A 17,774-nucleotide genomic window follows, 5' to 3' on the forward strand; every position below is an offset into this window, starting at 1 on the left:
AACTCAATCCCTCCTTACCTCACTCTCCCCTTGGTCTCTCTCCCTGACTCACTCTCCCCTCAGGCTCTTCCCAACTCATTTGTCCCTCGCTCTGCCAAACTCCATCTCCCCTTGGTCTCTGTCTACCTCCTTCTCCGCTCGTCTCTCCCTACCTCCCTCTCCCCTTGGTCTCTCCCTACCTTCCTTTCCCCTCAGTCTCTCCCTACTTTCCTGTCCCCTCTGTCTCTCAATACCTCCCTGTCCCCTTGGTCTCTCCCTACCTCGGTCTCCCTTCGGACCATCCCTACCTCCGTCTCCCTTGGTCACTTGCTAACTCCCCCTCCACGGTCTCTCCCTACTACCCTCCACCCCAGGTTTCCCCTGTCTCCCTCTCCTCGGTATCACACACACAGTGCTTTGAAAAAATATTCAAGTCTCCACAACTATTTTCACATAGTACCGACTCAATTCCTAAATTTAAAATGCATCAAAGTCGGATATTTTGAGCCAATCTATAAAACAGTGTGCATCATGTCAAATCAAAAGAAAATTGCAAATCCGGTCAACAATTTGCTGAAAATTAAAAACCAAAATTGTGAGGCTGAAAAAGTATTCATCCCCTTTGCAATTACTACGCTAATTTTCCTCAGGTGCAATACTGTATATTCCCTGACCAACTCACCCAATTTGCTGATGTAGAAAATTGGAGTATTGTTTCAATAAATACCCCTTCTCCTGGTAAGGGCCAACAGTATGGTAGATTTTCAACAGACCAAACCAAAATGAAGACTAAAGAGCATTCAAGACAAGTCAGGGAAGTGATAATATTGAAGCACAAATCTGGGGAAGGGTACAGGACCATCTCAAAGGCACTGAACACACCTCAGAACTCAGTGTAGTCCATCGTGAAACACTGGAATAAATACAAAACCACAGCCACACTGCCTAGGTCAGACGACCCCTCTAAACTTAATCATTGGAGAAGACTGGCACTTGTAAGAGAGGCTACTGTGACAACAACAGTCACTCTGAGTGAGCTGCAGGAGTCAGTGGCTGCAACTGGAGGTGAATTTCATGGCTCCACAATCTTTAAAGCCTTGCACAAAACAAGTATTTATGGAAGAATGCAAAGCAGCAGCCGTGGCTAAAAATGCTTACGCTTGCCTGTAAAGACTGCAAAGAGTCACACAGAAGAAATTGTAAAGGTGTAGAAGAAGGTTTGTGATCTGATGAGACGAAAGTGAAACTTTTTGGCCTCAACACTAAGTAGTACGTGAGGTGTAAATCTAATATATGTGCATCAGGTAACCAAATCTGTACTGGAAAGTATGGTATCCCCATCATGCTATGAAGATGATTTTCAGCAGCAAAGACCGGAAATCTGCTCAGGATTGATGGGAAGATGAATGCCGTTAAATACAGAGAGATCCTGGATAAAAACTTGTAAGCCTCTGCAAGAAATGTTAAACCAGGGAGGAAGTTCATCTTTCAGCAGGACAACAATGCAAATCACAGTGCCAGAGTAACCATGGAGTGGCTTCAAATGAAGAAAATTGATGTCCTTGAGTGGCCCAGTCAGAGTCCTGACCTTAACCCGATCAAACACTCTGATTGCTGTCCACCAGCTCTCCCAACTAACCTGGCACAGCTTGAGAAAATTTTCAAGGAGGAATGGGCAAACCTTGCTCCGTCACGTTGTGCACAGTTAATAGAGATTTATCTAAAAAGACTACTGGCTGTAATAGCTGTGAGAGGTGGTTCAACTGAACACTGAGCAAAGGGGGATGAATGCTTTTGAACTGGTGACATTTCAGTTTGAGAATTTATAGTTTTGCATGCTTCACAACTTTCCCTGTTGTTTGGGCTCTACTGTGAAAAAAGGAGCATGTGATTCACAAATAAAAATTCTCAGTTAAATTGATCAAAATCCCTGGTTGTAACATTCACGTATGTGATCAAAGGGTAGGGGGCTGAATATTTTTACAAGGCACTCTATGTACTTTGATGAAAACTTTTCTTTGAAATTTGACGGACGACCGTCCAGTTGCACTCACATCTACTGTGATGAAGTACCTTGAGAGGTTAGTCATGGCCAGAATCAACTCCAGCCTAAGCAAGGACCTGGACCCACTGCAATTTGCCACTCACCACAACAGGTCTACAGTGGATACAATCTCACTGGTTCTACACTCGGCCTTGGATCACCTGGACAACAGTGATACGTCTGTCAGGCTGCTGTTTATTGATTACAGCTCAGTGATCAGCACCATCATAGCCTCAGTACCAATCAACAACCTCCAAAACCTCCCTCTGTAACTGGATCCTTGACTCCTTCACCAGGAGACCTCAGTCAGTGCAGATCAAAAATAACATTACCTGCTCACTGACAATCAACACCAGCACACCTCCAGGATGCAAACTCAGCCCACTGCTCTATTCTCTCTCTACACCAACAACTGTGTGGCCAGGCACAGTTCAATCACCATCTATAAATTTGCCAATAACACAACTATTGTTGACAGAATTTGAGATGGTGACGAGGAGGCGTACAGGAGTGAGTAGATCAGCTGGTTGAGTGGTGTCGTAACAACAACCTTGCACTCAACGTCAGTAAGGACAAGAAAATGATTGTGGATTTCAGAGAGGGGAAGTCAAGGGAATACACACCAGTCCTCACCGAGGGATCAGCAGTGGAAAGGGTGAGCAGTTTCAAGTTACTGGCTGTCAACATGTCTGAAGATTGATCCTCAGACCAACATACTGAGCCAATTATAAAGAAGGCTCAACAGTGGCTACATTTCATCAGGAGTTTGAAGGACTTGGTCTGACTCCAAATACACTTACAAATCTCTGCAGATGTACAGTGGAGAGCATTCTAACTGGTTGTATCACTGTCTGGTCTGGAGGGCCACTGCACAGAATCAGAAAAAGGGGCAGAATACTGTCAACTCAACCAGCTCCATCATGGGAACAAGCCTCCCCAGCATCGAGGACATCTTCAAAAGTAAAGCCTCAAAACGGCAGCATCCATCATTAAAGACCCCATCACCCAGGACATGCCTTTTTCTCCTTGCTACTGTCAGGGAGGTGGTACAGGAGCCTGAAAACACACTCAATGCTTCAGGAACAGCTTCTTCCTCTCTGCCATCAGATCTCTGAATGGACAATGAACCCAGTTACACCACTGCAAAAAATGTTTAGCTCTCTCTTTGCACAACGTATTTTTTTTATTTAAAAATATTTCTTATTCTAATACAACAGGAATTCTGCAGATGCTGGAAATTCAAGCAACACACATCAAAATTGCTGGTGAATGCAGCAGGCCAGGCAACATCTCTGGGAAGTGGTACAGTTGACGTTTCAGGCCGAGACCCTTCGTCAGGACTAACTGAAGGAAGAGTTAGTAAGAGATTTAAAAGTGGGAGGGGGAGGGGGAGATCCAAAATGATAGGAGAAGACAGGAGAGGGAGGGATGGAGCCAAGAGCTGGACAGGTGATTGGCAAAGGGGATATCAGAAGATCATGGGACAGGAGGCCCGGGGAGAAAGACAAGTGGGGGTGGGGGGAACCCAGAGGATGGGCAAGGGGTATAGTCAGAGGGACAGAGGGAGAAAAAGGAGAGTGAGAGAAAGAATGTGAGTGTAAAAATAAATAGCGGATGGGGTACGAGAGGGAAGTGGGGCATTAGCGGAAGTTAGAGAAGTCAAGGTTCATGCCGTCAGGTTGGAGGCTACCCGGACAGAATATAAGGTGTTGTTCCTCCAACCTGAGTGTGGCTCCCAGACGGAATATAAGACCCAGAACAAGTTCTACACATGCTCTTACACTGATCTCCCTCCTGGCACTTATCCTTGTAAGCGGAACAAGTGCTACACATGCCCTTACACTTCCTCCCTTACCACCTTTCAGGGCCCCAGACAGTCCTTCCAGGTGAGGCATTACTTCACCTGTGAGTCGGCTGGGGTGATGTACTGCATCCGGTGCTCCCGATGTGGCCTTCTATATATTGGCGAGACCCGACGCAGACTGGGAGATCGCTTTGCTGAACACCTACGCTCTGTCTACCAGAGAAAACAGTATCTCCCAGTGGCCACACATTTTAATTTCACATCCCATTCCCATTCTGACATGTCTATCCACGGCCTCCTCCACTGTAAAGATGAAGCCACACTCAGGTTGGAGGAAAAACACCTTATATTCCGTCTAGGTAGCCTCCAGCCTGATGGCATGAACATTGACTTCTCTAACTTCCACTAATGCCTCACCTCCCCCTCGTTCCCCATCCACTATTTATTTTTATACACACATTCTTTCTCTCACTCTCCTGTTTCTCCCTCTGTCCCTCTGACTATACCCCTTGCCCATCCTCTGGGTTCCCTTCCCACCTTGTCTTTCTCCCTGGACCTCCTGTCCCATGATCCTCTCATATCCCCTTTGCCAATCACCTGTCCAGCTCTTGGCTCCATCCCTCCCCCTCCTCCTATCATTTTGGATCTCCCCCTCCCACTTTCAAATCTCTTACTAACTCCTCCTTCAGTTAGTCCTGACGAAGGGTCTCGGCCCGAAACATCGACTGTAACTCTTATTGTAATACATAGTTCTTATCTTGTATTGTAGTATACTGCCACAAAACAACAAATTACATGACATATAATAGTGATATCAGACCAGATTCTGATCAATCAAACCCTTTCCTCCTGCACAGCCCTCCATTCTTCTCCCATCCATGTGCCTATCTATGAGTTTCCTCACATGCCCTATCAAATATTGAAAGGCCTGGAGAGAGTGGATGCAGAGACGTGTCCGATAGTGGAGGAGTCTCGGACCAGATGGCACAGACTCAGACTAAAACAACGTCCCTTTAGAACAGAGATAAGCAGGAATTTCTTTAGCCAGAGGGTGGTGAATCAGTGAAATTCATTACCACAGACGACTGTGGAGGCCACGTCATTGGGGATACACACAGTGGCCACTTTACTAGGTACACCCGCACACTTGCGATCAATAAAATATCTAGTTAGCCAATTACACTCTACACCTGATAAAGTGGTAACCGAGGGCACACAGTGACACTGATTTCAAGAGCAACACACACAAACTGCTGGATGAACTCAGCAGGTCAGGCAGCACAGATGGAAAAGAATAAACAGTTGATGTTTCAGGCTGACACCCTTCATCACGACTGGAAAGAAAGGACTGGGGAAAAAAAGATGGACTTCTCCTCTGGCTTTCCAGTCCTGATGAAGGGATTTGGCCCGAAACATTGACTGTTTACTCTTTTTCACAGATGCTGCCTGGCCTGCTGAGTTCTTCCAGCATTTTGTGTGTGTTGCTATTGACAGGGCAATTTATAAAGACCAATTGACTTACTAACTGGTACATCAAGCATTATCAAGGATGCATCTCACCCTAACCGTGGACTTTTTACTCTCCTCCCATCCGGTAGGCGCTACAGGAGCCTCCGCTCCCGCACCAGCAGGCACAGGAAGAGCTTCTTCCCTGAGGCTGTGACCCTGCTGAACCTCTCATCACAGCGCTAAGCAATATTGCACCCGTATTGTACTGTCTCAGTACTTTCATATTTGTGTGCTGTAACACTTACTTCTAACTCGCAGTTATTTTGTAAATACTGTAACACTATTCTTTTGCACTTCTGGTTCGATGCTCATTGCATTTCATTGGCTTTGTATCTGTACTTGGCACAATGACAATAAAGTTGAATCTAACCTTTGGACTGTGGGAGGAAACCGGAGCACCCAGAGGAAACCCACAGAGGGTGGTACGTATGCAGAATGAGCTGCCACTGGAAGTGATTGAGACAGGTATGATAATGACATTTAAAAGACACCTCTGCTCCACCGTGATGCTCACCTCTGTAACGTCACCCAGCTCCACCCCTGACCCAGTCCGTCTCTCATTCACACTTTCAGCCACCTCCCACTCCTGCCCTCTGCTCTCCACACACTCTGCTGGCTCTGCCTGAAATTGTCCCAAACCCCTTCACCCACCATCCCTGTGATCACTAATCTGGTTAAGTAACATACAACCCAACTTTGCTTTCACATCCCAACATAGCCTCACCACTTCCTCCCAGTGTAATCTCCTCCAGCTTCTTAACACTCCCTCCAGTCCCAGCCTCTCGGAGTGTCATCACTGCATTTCCAGCCGTGCCTTCTCCTCAGTCTTCAAGCCTGAAATTCTCTGCTGAAACCTCTCTGCCTCCCCATCTCCCTCCACTCCCTACTGTTCTTTTACCAAACCGGGTATCTGGACGTTTCCAATCACCAGCTCTAATGCCGTGTGTCCCGGTGTCAAATTGGATTCATAATGTTCCCCAGGTCCCTTCAGTACTTTTCCCCCATTAAATACAGGCTGTCTCTGCTCATCTACAGAAACAATACATAACACCTACTTCCTCTTGCTGTACACAGCACGCAGTTTGTCCCTACAAGACATTACTCACCCAGAAAACCCAGGATCAGCAGCACAACCCTCAGTTCAGCCGGTGACATTCTGGAAATGAAAGACTGGAATTAACTCAGTGAGAAATGACACACTGGGGCTGAGGACAAGGTGTAAATGGGAATGGGAACAGAGGATCAAAAGGGATATCCGTCTATAGTGGGATAGATACATCACTCTCTCACTGAAACCCCACGGACAGAGGTGGGATCTCCCTCAGTGAGACTCGTGACCTCACTCTCTCCCTTACTGAAACCCCAAAGACAGAGATGAAACCTCCCTCAGTGAGAACCCACAGAGACCAGATACCCCAGAGTCCCCACAGAAGGAGGCGAGATCACCCTCTCTCCCTCACTGGGATCCCACATACAGTGAGATCTCGGTGACTGAGACCCCAGACAAAGGTGAGAAATCCTTTTCTGAAATGTCACAGATGGATGAGACACCTACCTTCATATTTACACTCTCTCTCTCTCTGCAACACACACACACACACACACACACACGACATATTTCCAGATTGGATCAGTTTTGGGGATATCTACTCACGTGTGACTCCCGATGAGGTGTTGCTGTGTGAACTGGAGGGAGATGGGACCACCTACAACCTCCTCACTCTCTGCTGTGAGTGGTGTCAGACTCAGCGACAGGTCAACGACTACTTTCCCCACCGGCTTCTCGAAGTAATGAAACCACAGCTGAGTTGCGGAACAGTTTATGTATGTTTGGAAAAAATATGCAAAGCAAACAAACAAACAAACAACATCTATCCTGAGTCTCTGCAATGAAAAGCCTATTGTTCCCAGTCAGTGAGCTTCCTCTAACAACCACAGCTTCAGTGATGGGTCAGTATTGAGCAGAGGGACAGGAATGGACACGGGTGCTAGAGAGGAAATAGTCACAGGATTACTGTAGCCAGGTTTATAATGGGTCAGTGTTGTGGAGTGGGAGGTGTAGATCATCTGTAATGGACAGCAGGCATTAGAGGGGGAGTGGACACAGGATAAACCCCCTGGTCAGGTTGGCAATGGATCAGTAGCAGGGAGTATGTACAGGGTCTGTAATGGAGAAGGAATTTAGAGAGAATTTTATGAAAGACACAAAGATGTTTATAAACCGATGCAAGTGTGCAGTCACACTGGTCCACCGTGGGGTGTTTATCTCAGACTGCAGGAAGGGGCAGCAGTAGTTAGGAAGGCAAATGGCACATTGACATTTATTGTATGGGGGGGCGGTTGGTTATAGAGTCATGGAGCACTACAGTATAGAAACAGGAAATTCAGCCCATCTAGTCCATGCCAGCCTGCTCTTCTCCCTCGTTCCCATCTCCCTGCACCCTCTGAGTGCAGACCTCCAGACCTCTCTCATCTCATCCACCTGTCCAAACTTTTACTAAATGTTACATTTAGTTGGCAGCTCGTTCCACTCACACCATCCTCTGAGTGAAGTTCCCCCTCAGATTCCTCTTAAATATTTCATAGTTCCCATTAAACACACCAGTGAATAAATTCCTAAAGGATTCAAACTGTCCCTGTAACTCAGGTCCTTACGTCCCAGCAACATGCTTGTAAATTTTCTCTGCATTCTTTCAAGTTTATTGATATCTTTCCTGTCGGTAGGTGACCAGAACTGACACATTACTTTGAAATCAGCTTCACTAACATCTTTTACAACTTCAACATAACATCCCAACTCCTGTACTCAATACTCTGATTTATGAAAGCCAATGTACCTAAAACTCTCTTTACAACCGTATCTACCTCTGACGCTGCTTTCAAGCAAATATGGATCTGTATTTCCAGGTCCCATAGTTCTACCGTACACCTCAGAGCCCTGACATTCACTATGTGAGTCTTATCCTGGTTTGTCCTCCCAAATTCAACATCTCACCCTCATCTGCAATAAATTCTATCTGCCCTTTCTCAGTCCCTTTTCTCAGGTGGTCCAGATCCCACCGCAAACATTGACAGCCTTCCTCGCTGTCCATTACACCCACAATCTTGAAGTCAGCAGCAGCATTGCTGATCCAGTTTACCACATTATCATGCAGATTGTTGTTATAGATGACAAACAACAGGCCCAGCACTGATCGCTGTGGACACCACAAGTCACAGGCCTCTAGTTAGAGAGACAATCAGCTTCTACTACTCTCTGGCCTTTCCCACTGAACTGAACCAATGTTGAATCCAATGAACTACTTCATCCTGAATCCCAAGCAAATTAACCTTCTAACCATGTGGGAATTTGCCTAAAGACTAGTTAAATTCCATGTAAACAACATCCACCACCTTTCCTCCATCAATCTCTTGGTAATTTACCCAAAAACTGTAAGTTTGGACATGAGCTGCCATGCACAAAGCCTTGTTGCCTATCTCTAATCAGCCGTCTTTATTCAAGTACTTATGTATCCGGTCCTTTGTAAAACCTTCTAATAATTCACCCACTACTGATGTCAGGCTCACCAGCCTGTAATTTCCTGGCCCATTCCTAGAGTCTTTCTTGAACAAACAGAACAACATTAGCCATCCTTCAGTCCTCTGACATCTCACCCTTGGCTGAGGATTTTTGAAATATCTCTAAGTGGGCCCCTGCAGCGTCTGCACTCGCCTCACACAAAAACTGAGGGGACATCTTGTCAGGTCCCTGGGGATCTATCCATCCTAATTCACCTCAAAACATCAAACACCTCCTCTTCTGTAAACTGGATATGGTCCATGACCTCACTACTCCTTTGCCTCAGTTCTATAGAGTCTGTATCTGGCTCCATTCATAAAAGACCACGGTGATCTTCAAGAAGACCAATTTTGTCCCTTGCTATCCTTCTGCTCTTAATATACCTGTAGAAGCCATTGGCATTCGCTTTTACCTTGTCTGACAGAGCAAACTCATGTCCTCTTTTAGCTCTCATGATTTCCCTGTTCAGTATTTTCTTGCATTTCTTGTACTCCCCAAGCAGCTCATTTGACAGTAACTTTCAATAACTTGATAGTAATTTATGATTATGATGAAATGTAGTCCTCTTTTATTGTCATTTAGTAATGCATGCATTAAGAAATAATACATTATTTCCTCCGGTGTGGTATCACAAAACACAGGACAAACCAAGACTGAAAAAACTGACAAAACCACATAATTACAACATATAGTTACAAACAGTGTAACAATACCATAACTTGATGAAGAAGTCCGTGAGCACAGTAAAGTTCAAAGTTTCTCAAATGTCCCACATCTCACGCAGACGGAAGAAGGAAGAAAAACTCTCCCTGCAATGCCGACCACAATCCGACTGAGTCATCCGAAAACTTTGAGCTCTGATCAGCTCTCCGACACTGAGTACTGAGCGCTATCTCTGTCCGAACGATTCGACCTCCTTCTCGGTCGCCAAAAGCAGGCAAGGCCAGGGATTTTGAGGCCTACCCTCCGGAAGATTCCCGACCGCGCAGTAACGACAGCAGCGGACAGGCGTTTCAGAAATTTCTCCAGATGTTCCTCTGTGCTTTCACGTCCATTCTCCATCAAATCAGAATTGTCCACGGCCCCTATTTAACAGATACGATATCACTTTTCACCGGAGGGCTGTGCATGCGCGGTGCGCTGCCATCTTCTCCCACCTTTAACTGAACTAACTTAATAGTAAAAGCACATAATTTCCATTATGGAGAAAGCAAGGCAGCACCTCTACTGTCTTGGAAGTTTACAAACTTTAGCATGTCACTTACATTTTTGATAAACTTCTGTAGATGTGTGGAATCGAAAGGTTGAGCATGGTGAGACTAATGTTCTGGGTTGTTTATATTTCAGTACAATCAGTATTATAGGAGAGGCAGATGACCTCAGGACATAGATCAGCACGTGGAATTATGACACTGCAGCCATTAGTGAGACTTGGTTGTAGGAGGATCAGGACTGACTGCTCAATGTTCTGGGGATCCATCGTTTCAGACATGACAGAGCAGGGGGGATTAAAGGGGGAGGGGTGGCATTACTAGTCAGGGAAAATGTCACAGCAGTGTTCCAACAGGACAGGCTGGAAAGCTCGACTACTGAAGCTGTATGGGTGGAACTGAGGGATAAGAAATGGGTGACCACATTAATGGTATCAGATTACAAACCACTCAATAGTCAACTGGATGTACAGGGGTAAATTTGTAGAGAACACAGACAGTTACAAGAAACATAAGGTTGTGATAATACGTGATTTTAACTTTCCACGTATTGACCTGGGACTCAAATACTCTGAAAGGACTGGATGGGATAGAGCTTCTCAATTGTGTTCAGGAAAGTTTTCTTCTTCAATACACAGAGTGAGTGAGAGTGCACACCATCTGATCTTGGGGAATGAGACAGGGCAGGTGACAGAAGTTTGTGTAGGGAACACTTTGCATCTACTGATCACAATGCCATTAGTTATAAGATAATTATGGAGCAGGAGAGGAGAGGTCTGGTCCTTGGATTGAGATTCTAAATTGGAGAAATTTTGATGGTATTAGAAAGGATCTGGCAAGTGTGGATTGGGACAGGTTGTTTTCTAGCAAATGTATGTTTTGTAAGTTGGAGGCCTTCGAAGGTGGAATTTTGAGAATACAATGTATGCACATTCCTGTCAGAATAAAAGGCAAATATAACAGGTTTAGGAAATAAGAGAAAATCCGTGGATGCTGTAAATCCCAGCAACACACAAAATGCTGGGGGAACTCAACAAGCCAGGCAACATGTATGGAAAAAAGTACAGTCGCCATTTCGGGCCAAAACACTCCTGCCACCTGAAAAATCTACTACGCAGTTTATTTTCTCCTGTCCTGCCAAAACGTTGACTGTAATTTTTTTTTCCATAGATGCTGCCTGGCCTGCTGAGTTCCTCCAGCATTTTTATGATGATGATTATGAGGACACACAGTCCCCTTTTATTGTCATTTAATAATGCATGCATTAAATGATAAAATGTTTTTCCAGAATGATATCACAAAAAACACATGACAAACTGACTTAAAGACTAACAAAAACCACATAATTAAACATACAGTGCAAAGCAATACCGTAATTTGATAAGAACAGACTATTGCACAGTAAAAGTCTCAAAGTCACTCCAAAGTCCCATCATCTCACGCAGACGGTAAACCTCCAGCACCGCCAACTTGCCGATGCAGCATCCCGGAAGCATCCGACCACAGTCCGACTCCGAGTCCGTCCGAAAAACTCTGAGCCTCTGACCACCTATTTGACACCGAGCACCATCTCTGCCGAGCGCTTCGACCCCAGCCCTGGCAACAGGTGATACGCAAAGCCGAGGATTTGGGGCCTTCATCTCCGGAGATTCTCGATCGCACAGTAGCAGCGGCAGTGAAGCAGGCATTTCAGAAATTACTCCAGATGTTCTTCTGCGCTTCTCACAGCTGTCTCCATCAAATCCGGATCGAGCATGGCCCCTAGTTACACGTATGATATCATTCGGAACGGCCGCACACACTGCGTCACGTCGCCATCTTCTCCTCCCTCCTCCAATTTTGTGTGTGTTACTAAGTTTAGGGAACCTTTGTTTTTGAGAGATATTCAGGTGCTGGGTAAGAAGAAGAAGGGGGCCCCAGCAGAGACATTTAAAACATATTCAGCAACAGGTGAGATGTCAGAGGATTGAAGGATAGTGAATATTGTTCCATTCGCTAAGAGAGACTCTAAAATTAAATCAGGAAATTATAAGCCGCTGAGACTGACATCAGTAGTGGGTAAGTTATTGGAAGGTATTCTGAGGAACCGGATATGCAAGTATTTGGACAGGCAGGGATTGATTAGGGACAGCCAACACAACTTGAGTCGGCTGGTGTGATATACTGCGTCCGGTGCTCCCAGAGCAGCCTTCTATATATTGGCGAGACCCGATGCAGACTGCGAGACCATTTCACTGAACGCCTACGTTCTGTCTGCCAGAGAAAGCAGGATCTCCCTAGTGGCCACACATTTTAATTCCACATCCCATTCCCATTCTGATATGTCTATCCACGGCCTCCTCTACTGTAAAGATGAAGCCACACTCAGGTTGGAGGAACAACACCTTATATTCCATCTGGGTAGCCTCCAACCTGATGGAATGAACATCGACTTCTCTAACTTCTGCTAATGCCACTCCTCTCCTTCTTACAATATCCCTTATTTATTTATTTATTTATTTGTTTGTTTGTTATTTTTTATTTTTTCCCTTTTTTTCCTCTCTTTTTTCTCCTTCTGTCCCTCTCACTATACTCCTCGCCTGCTCTCCATCTCCTCTGGTGCTCCCCTCCCCCTTTTTCTTTCTCCCTAGGCCTCCCATCCCATGATCCTCTCCCTTCTCCAGCCTTGTATCTCTTTTGCCGATCAACTTTCCAGCTCTTAGCTCCATCCCTCCTCCTCCTGTCTTCTCCTATCATTTTGGATCTCCCCCTCCCCCTCCACCTCCCACTTTCAAATCTCTTACTATCTCTCCTTTCAGTTAGTCCTGACGAAGGGTCTCGGCCCGAAACGTCGACTGTACCTCTTCCTAGAGATGCTGCCTGGCCTGCTGCGTTCCACCAGCATTTTGTGCGTGTTGCTTGAAAAGATTTCTTATATCCACTTTTAATTTATTGGATAGCTTACCGTCATATTCCACTTTTCTCTCCTTATTGCTTTTTAAGTGGCCTTCTGTTGGTTTTCATCGGCTTCCAAATCCTTTAGCTTCACACTAATTTTTGCGATCCATGCCCTCTCTTTTGCTTTTATGCTATCGTCGACTTCCCTTGTCAGCCTCACCCTCCAGTTAGAACACTTCTTCTTTAGGATGTGTTTATGCTGGGCCTGCCGATCTGAATTTCCTCCACTCCGCACGTCCCGACTCTGCTTCGACCTCACTCCGACTACTTCCACTTGAATGTGACTCGACCTCTCTCCGAATCTGTCCCGCGCGTCTCGACCCTCGAGTCAGCCTGGACATTTCAGTACAGAACAAAGGTGCGGTGGTGGGGGGGGGGGGGGGGGATGAATACTTTTGAGCTGCTGATATTTCAGATTTTGAATTCTTAGTTTTCCATGCTTTACAATTTTCCCCTTTTTTTTGGCTTCACTGCAAAAAAAAAACGTGATTCACAAATAAAAATTCTCAGTTAAATTGATCAAAATTCCTGGTTGCAACAATCATTAAAGTGAACAAGGTGTTGGGGGCTGAACACTTTTTCAAGGCACTGTAAAAAGACGGATAGATAGATAAATAAATAATACTGAGAACATGAGATGCAGAATCCTTGAAAGTGAGTCCACAGGTTGTGGAATCAGGTTAGTATTGAGGAGAGTGAAGTTATCCTCACTGGACCAGCAGCCTGATGGTTGAAGTGTAATGACTGTTCTTGACCTGGTGATGTGAGACACAAGGATCCTGTACCTCCTGCCCAATGGAAGCAGTGAGAAGAGAGCATGGTCTGGATGGTGGGGGTTCTTGACGATGGATCAGTAGGATCAGTGTCCATGGTGTTTGATGGTCAGCATGTACTCAATGGGCCAAAGGGCCTGTGGTGTGACTGAGACTCTCTCTCTCTCTCTGTCCCTTCCGCTCTCACCTCTGTCTTTCACTTTCTCACTCTCTCCATCTCTCACCCCAACACTTCATATTGTACGAATACCTCATGTTTCAACCTGTGACCTTTCACCAAATGTGACCAGTGTCTATGATGTGAAAGCCCCTCTGTTCTCAGTCTGTTTGCATCTGGTAGTAAACAGGAGAACAGAACAGGGCAGAATTAACCAGAGGGATATTCCTATTGGAACTGTACTGGCAACAGAAGCAAGAGTGAATAATTTGGAAAGTTTTGCAGAGAAACTGAATATTCAGCCCCACAAACTACATGGCATCTCTCTGACCCTCTCTCACTCCCCTCCCCCCCTTTCTGTCTCACTCTCTCTGTATCAACTCATCACCCTATTCCAGGAACTCCTCTCAGTTCTGTCGGTGGGTGAATTTGCATCTGTGGCTTTCAACACGTGATACCTGCGTGAGTGAAATGAACAGTCCTTTGATCGCAATCTGTGTGTTTTTTGTTATCTATCATTTCCTGTTGTTTGCCTCCCACCCTTCTTAAAGAGTGGAGTGACGTTTACAATTTTCCATTCCTCCTAAACTATCCCAGAATCTAGTGATTTGAAATATCACTACAATCCTCCACAATCATTTCAGGCACCTCTTTCAGGACCCTGGGGTGTCGTCCATCTGGTCCAACTGACTTATCTACTTTCAGACCTTTCAGCTACCCAAGCACCTTCTCCTTAGCAATAGCAACTACACTCACTGCTACCCCCGACACTCGAATTTCTGGCATACTGATGGTGTCTTTCACAGTGAAGACAAATACAAAATACTTATTAAGTTTGTCCCCCTTTCTTTATTCCCCATTACAAACTCTCCAGTGTCATTTTCCATGCTTGTCTCTATTTTACTCTTCATATATCTGAAAAAGCTTTTAGTTTCTTATTTATATTCTTCGCTAATTAACCTTCAGAGTTCATCTTTTCTCCTTATGGCAACATGCCATTCTGGTGTCCCATTCACGTCCTCAGAACCTCCTGTCTGTTCAATGCCAGTAACCCGGTTTCTGTGGCATTCCCCAGGGAGGTCATCCCCCACAACAGTATGCAAAATGGTATACTTATCATTGAGGGAAATGTCCACAGGGGTGCTCTGTGCTAACTGCCTATTCACATTTCCATTTCTCCTGACAGTCACCCAGCTACTCGCCTCCTGCAACTTCAGGGTGACTACATCCCTGTAATTCTGATCGATTACCTCCTCCCTCTCTCGTACAAGCTGAAGGCCATCCAGCCGCTGCTCCAGATCCCTAACACGGTCTTCAAGGAGTTGCAGCCACATGCACGTCATGCAGATGCAGTTCCCCAGGAGACTCTGGGTCTCCCAGGACTGCAACATCCAGCATGAAGAACACACAATGGCCATTTACTACACTCAGTACAGTAAAAAGAAAACAAAAATGGAACCTTAACGGAAGCTTACCCAGAGCCAATGCCTGTTGATGTAGAAAATTGGAGGATTATCTGTTTTCAATGAATTCTTCAGAATAAATACTCCATCTCTCTGTCAGGTCCAAATATCTGGTAGATTTTCAACAGACCAAACCAAAATGAAGACAGAAGTGCATTCAAGACAAGTCAGGTAAATGACGAGAGAGAAGCACAAATCAGGGAAAGGGTGCAAGACCATCCCAAAGGCACTGAACATACCTCGGAGCTCAGGGCAGTCCATCATGAAACCACAGCTACACTGCACAAGTCCGGCCGCCCCTCAGAACTTAGTCACTGGAGAAGAATGGCACTTGTAAGAGAGGCTCCTGTCAAGCCAACATTAACAAAGTTCAAAGTACATTTACTATCAAAGTATGTATAAATTATACAGCTTCAGGTTTGTCTCCGTACAGGCAGCCACAGAACAAGAAACCCACAAGAACCCAGAACAAAAAGACAAACCAACACGCAAGGCAGAGAGAGGGGGGAAAAACACAAATTGTACCAACAATAAAAGCAAGCAACAGCATTCGGAACGAAAGTGCGTCCATGGACACAAAGCCCGGAGCAGCCAGAGCCGGCCCACAGCCTCAGTCTCAATGCAGCGGAGAGCAGAGCAAATGTTGTGGAGCAGCGAACAGAACCAGCCCGACCCTCACCTCCGGTTCCAATACCCTGTCTTTTCAAACCATCTGACCCAGTGTTTAAATCATCCAATCTCCGGTCCCAATACCCTGTCTTTTCAAACCATCTGGCCCGGTGTTTAAATTGTCCACTCTCTGGGTCGTGACCCACACTGTGACCCGGACCCTGTCACATCGATACCATAAGATACAGGAGCAGAATGAGGCAGTTTGACCCATCGAGTCTACTCTGCCATTTCATCATGGCTGATCCAATTTTCCTCTCAGCATCAATCTCCTGCCTTCTCCCCGAACCCCCTCACCAATCAAGAATCTATCAATATCTGCCTTAAATATACGTAAAGATTTGTCCTCCACAGCTGCCTGTGGCAAAAAATTCCACAGATTCACTTCTCTCTGGCTGAAGAAATTCCTCCTCATATCCATTCTAAAAGGGCCCCTTATTCTGAGGCTGTCTCCTCTGGTCTTAAACTCTCCCACCAGAGGGAACTTCCTCTCCATATCCACTCTATCAAGAACTTTCACCATTCAATAGGTTTCATTAAGGCCACCATTCATTATTCTGCATTCAAGAAATACAGCCCCAGAGACATCAAACGCTCTTTATATGAAAAGCCATTCAACTCCCTGCAAACAACAGGAATTCTGCAGATGCTGGAAATTCAAGCAACACACAAAGTTGCTGGTGAACGCAGCAGGCCAGGCAGCATCTCTAGGAAGAGGTACAGTCGACGTTTCAGGCCGAGACCCTTCGTCAGGACCTGCAATTCCCTTCAATCATTTTCTTCAACCGTCTTTGAACAATGAACCCGTTTGAATCCTCTCCAGTTTCAGCACATCCTTTCTAAAATAAGGGGCCCAAAACTGCTCACAATACTCCTATATAGGCCATACCTGTGCTTTATAAACTCTCCACATGAATTCCTTGCTTTTATGTTCTAATACTCTTGAAATGAAAGCTAACATTGCATTTGCCTTCTTCATCACAGACTCAACCTGCAAATTAACCTTTATGGAATCCAGCACAAGGACTCCCAAGTCCCTTTGCACCTCAGTTCTTTGAATTTCCTCTGCATTTAGAAAACAGTCAATCCTTTCATTTCTTCTACCAAAGTGCATGGCCATTCACTTCCTGACACAGTATCGCATCTGCCATTCCTTCACCCATTCTCTTAATCTGTTCAAGTCCTTTTGCAGCCTTTCCACATCTTCAAAACTACCTGCCCCTCATCTATCTTCACATCGCCTGCAAACTTTGCAACAAAGTCATCAATTCCATCATTCAAATCAATGACATGAAATGTAAAAAGAATTGGTCCCAACACAGATCCCTGACTGATACGGCAGGTATTCTACATTTCCAATAGGCCACACACTCAGATTGATCAGACCTCACTCTTAGTTTAGGTGGATGGGCTCCGAAACTCCTCCACTCCGACTTTACTCCACTCAGCACGCCTAGACATCACTCTGACTGTTTCTCCTCAAATATGACTCGACCTCTCTCCAAATCTGTCTCGCACTCACACAGTTCGACTCTCGAGTCAGCCTCGCCTTTGCTCGCTTCTTCATTATTTACGGTGATCTTTCACCACAATATTCCACAGAAAAAGTGTTATTAATAAATTATTTAGTTGTATGTCTCACTTTATGAACCACAGGTAAGCTGTTGCA

Source organism: Mobula hypostoma, chromosome 31 (genome assembly GCF_963921235.1).
Source record: "Mobula hypostoma chromosome 31, sMobHyp1.1, whole genome shotgun sequence".
In the NCBI taxonomy this organism is placed as follows: Eukaryota; Metazoa; Chordata; class Chondrichthyes; order Myliobatiformes; family Myliobatidae; genus Mobula; species Mobula hypostoma.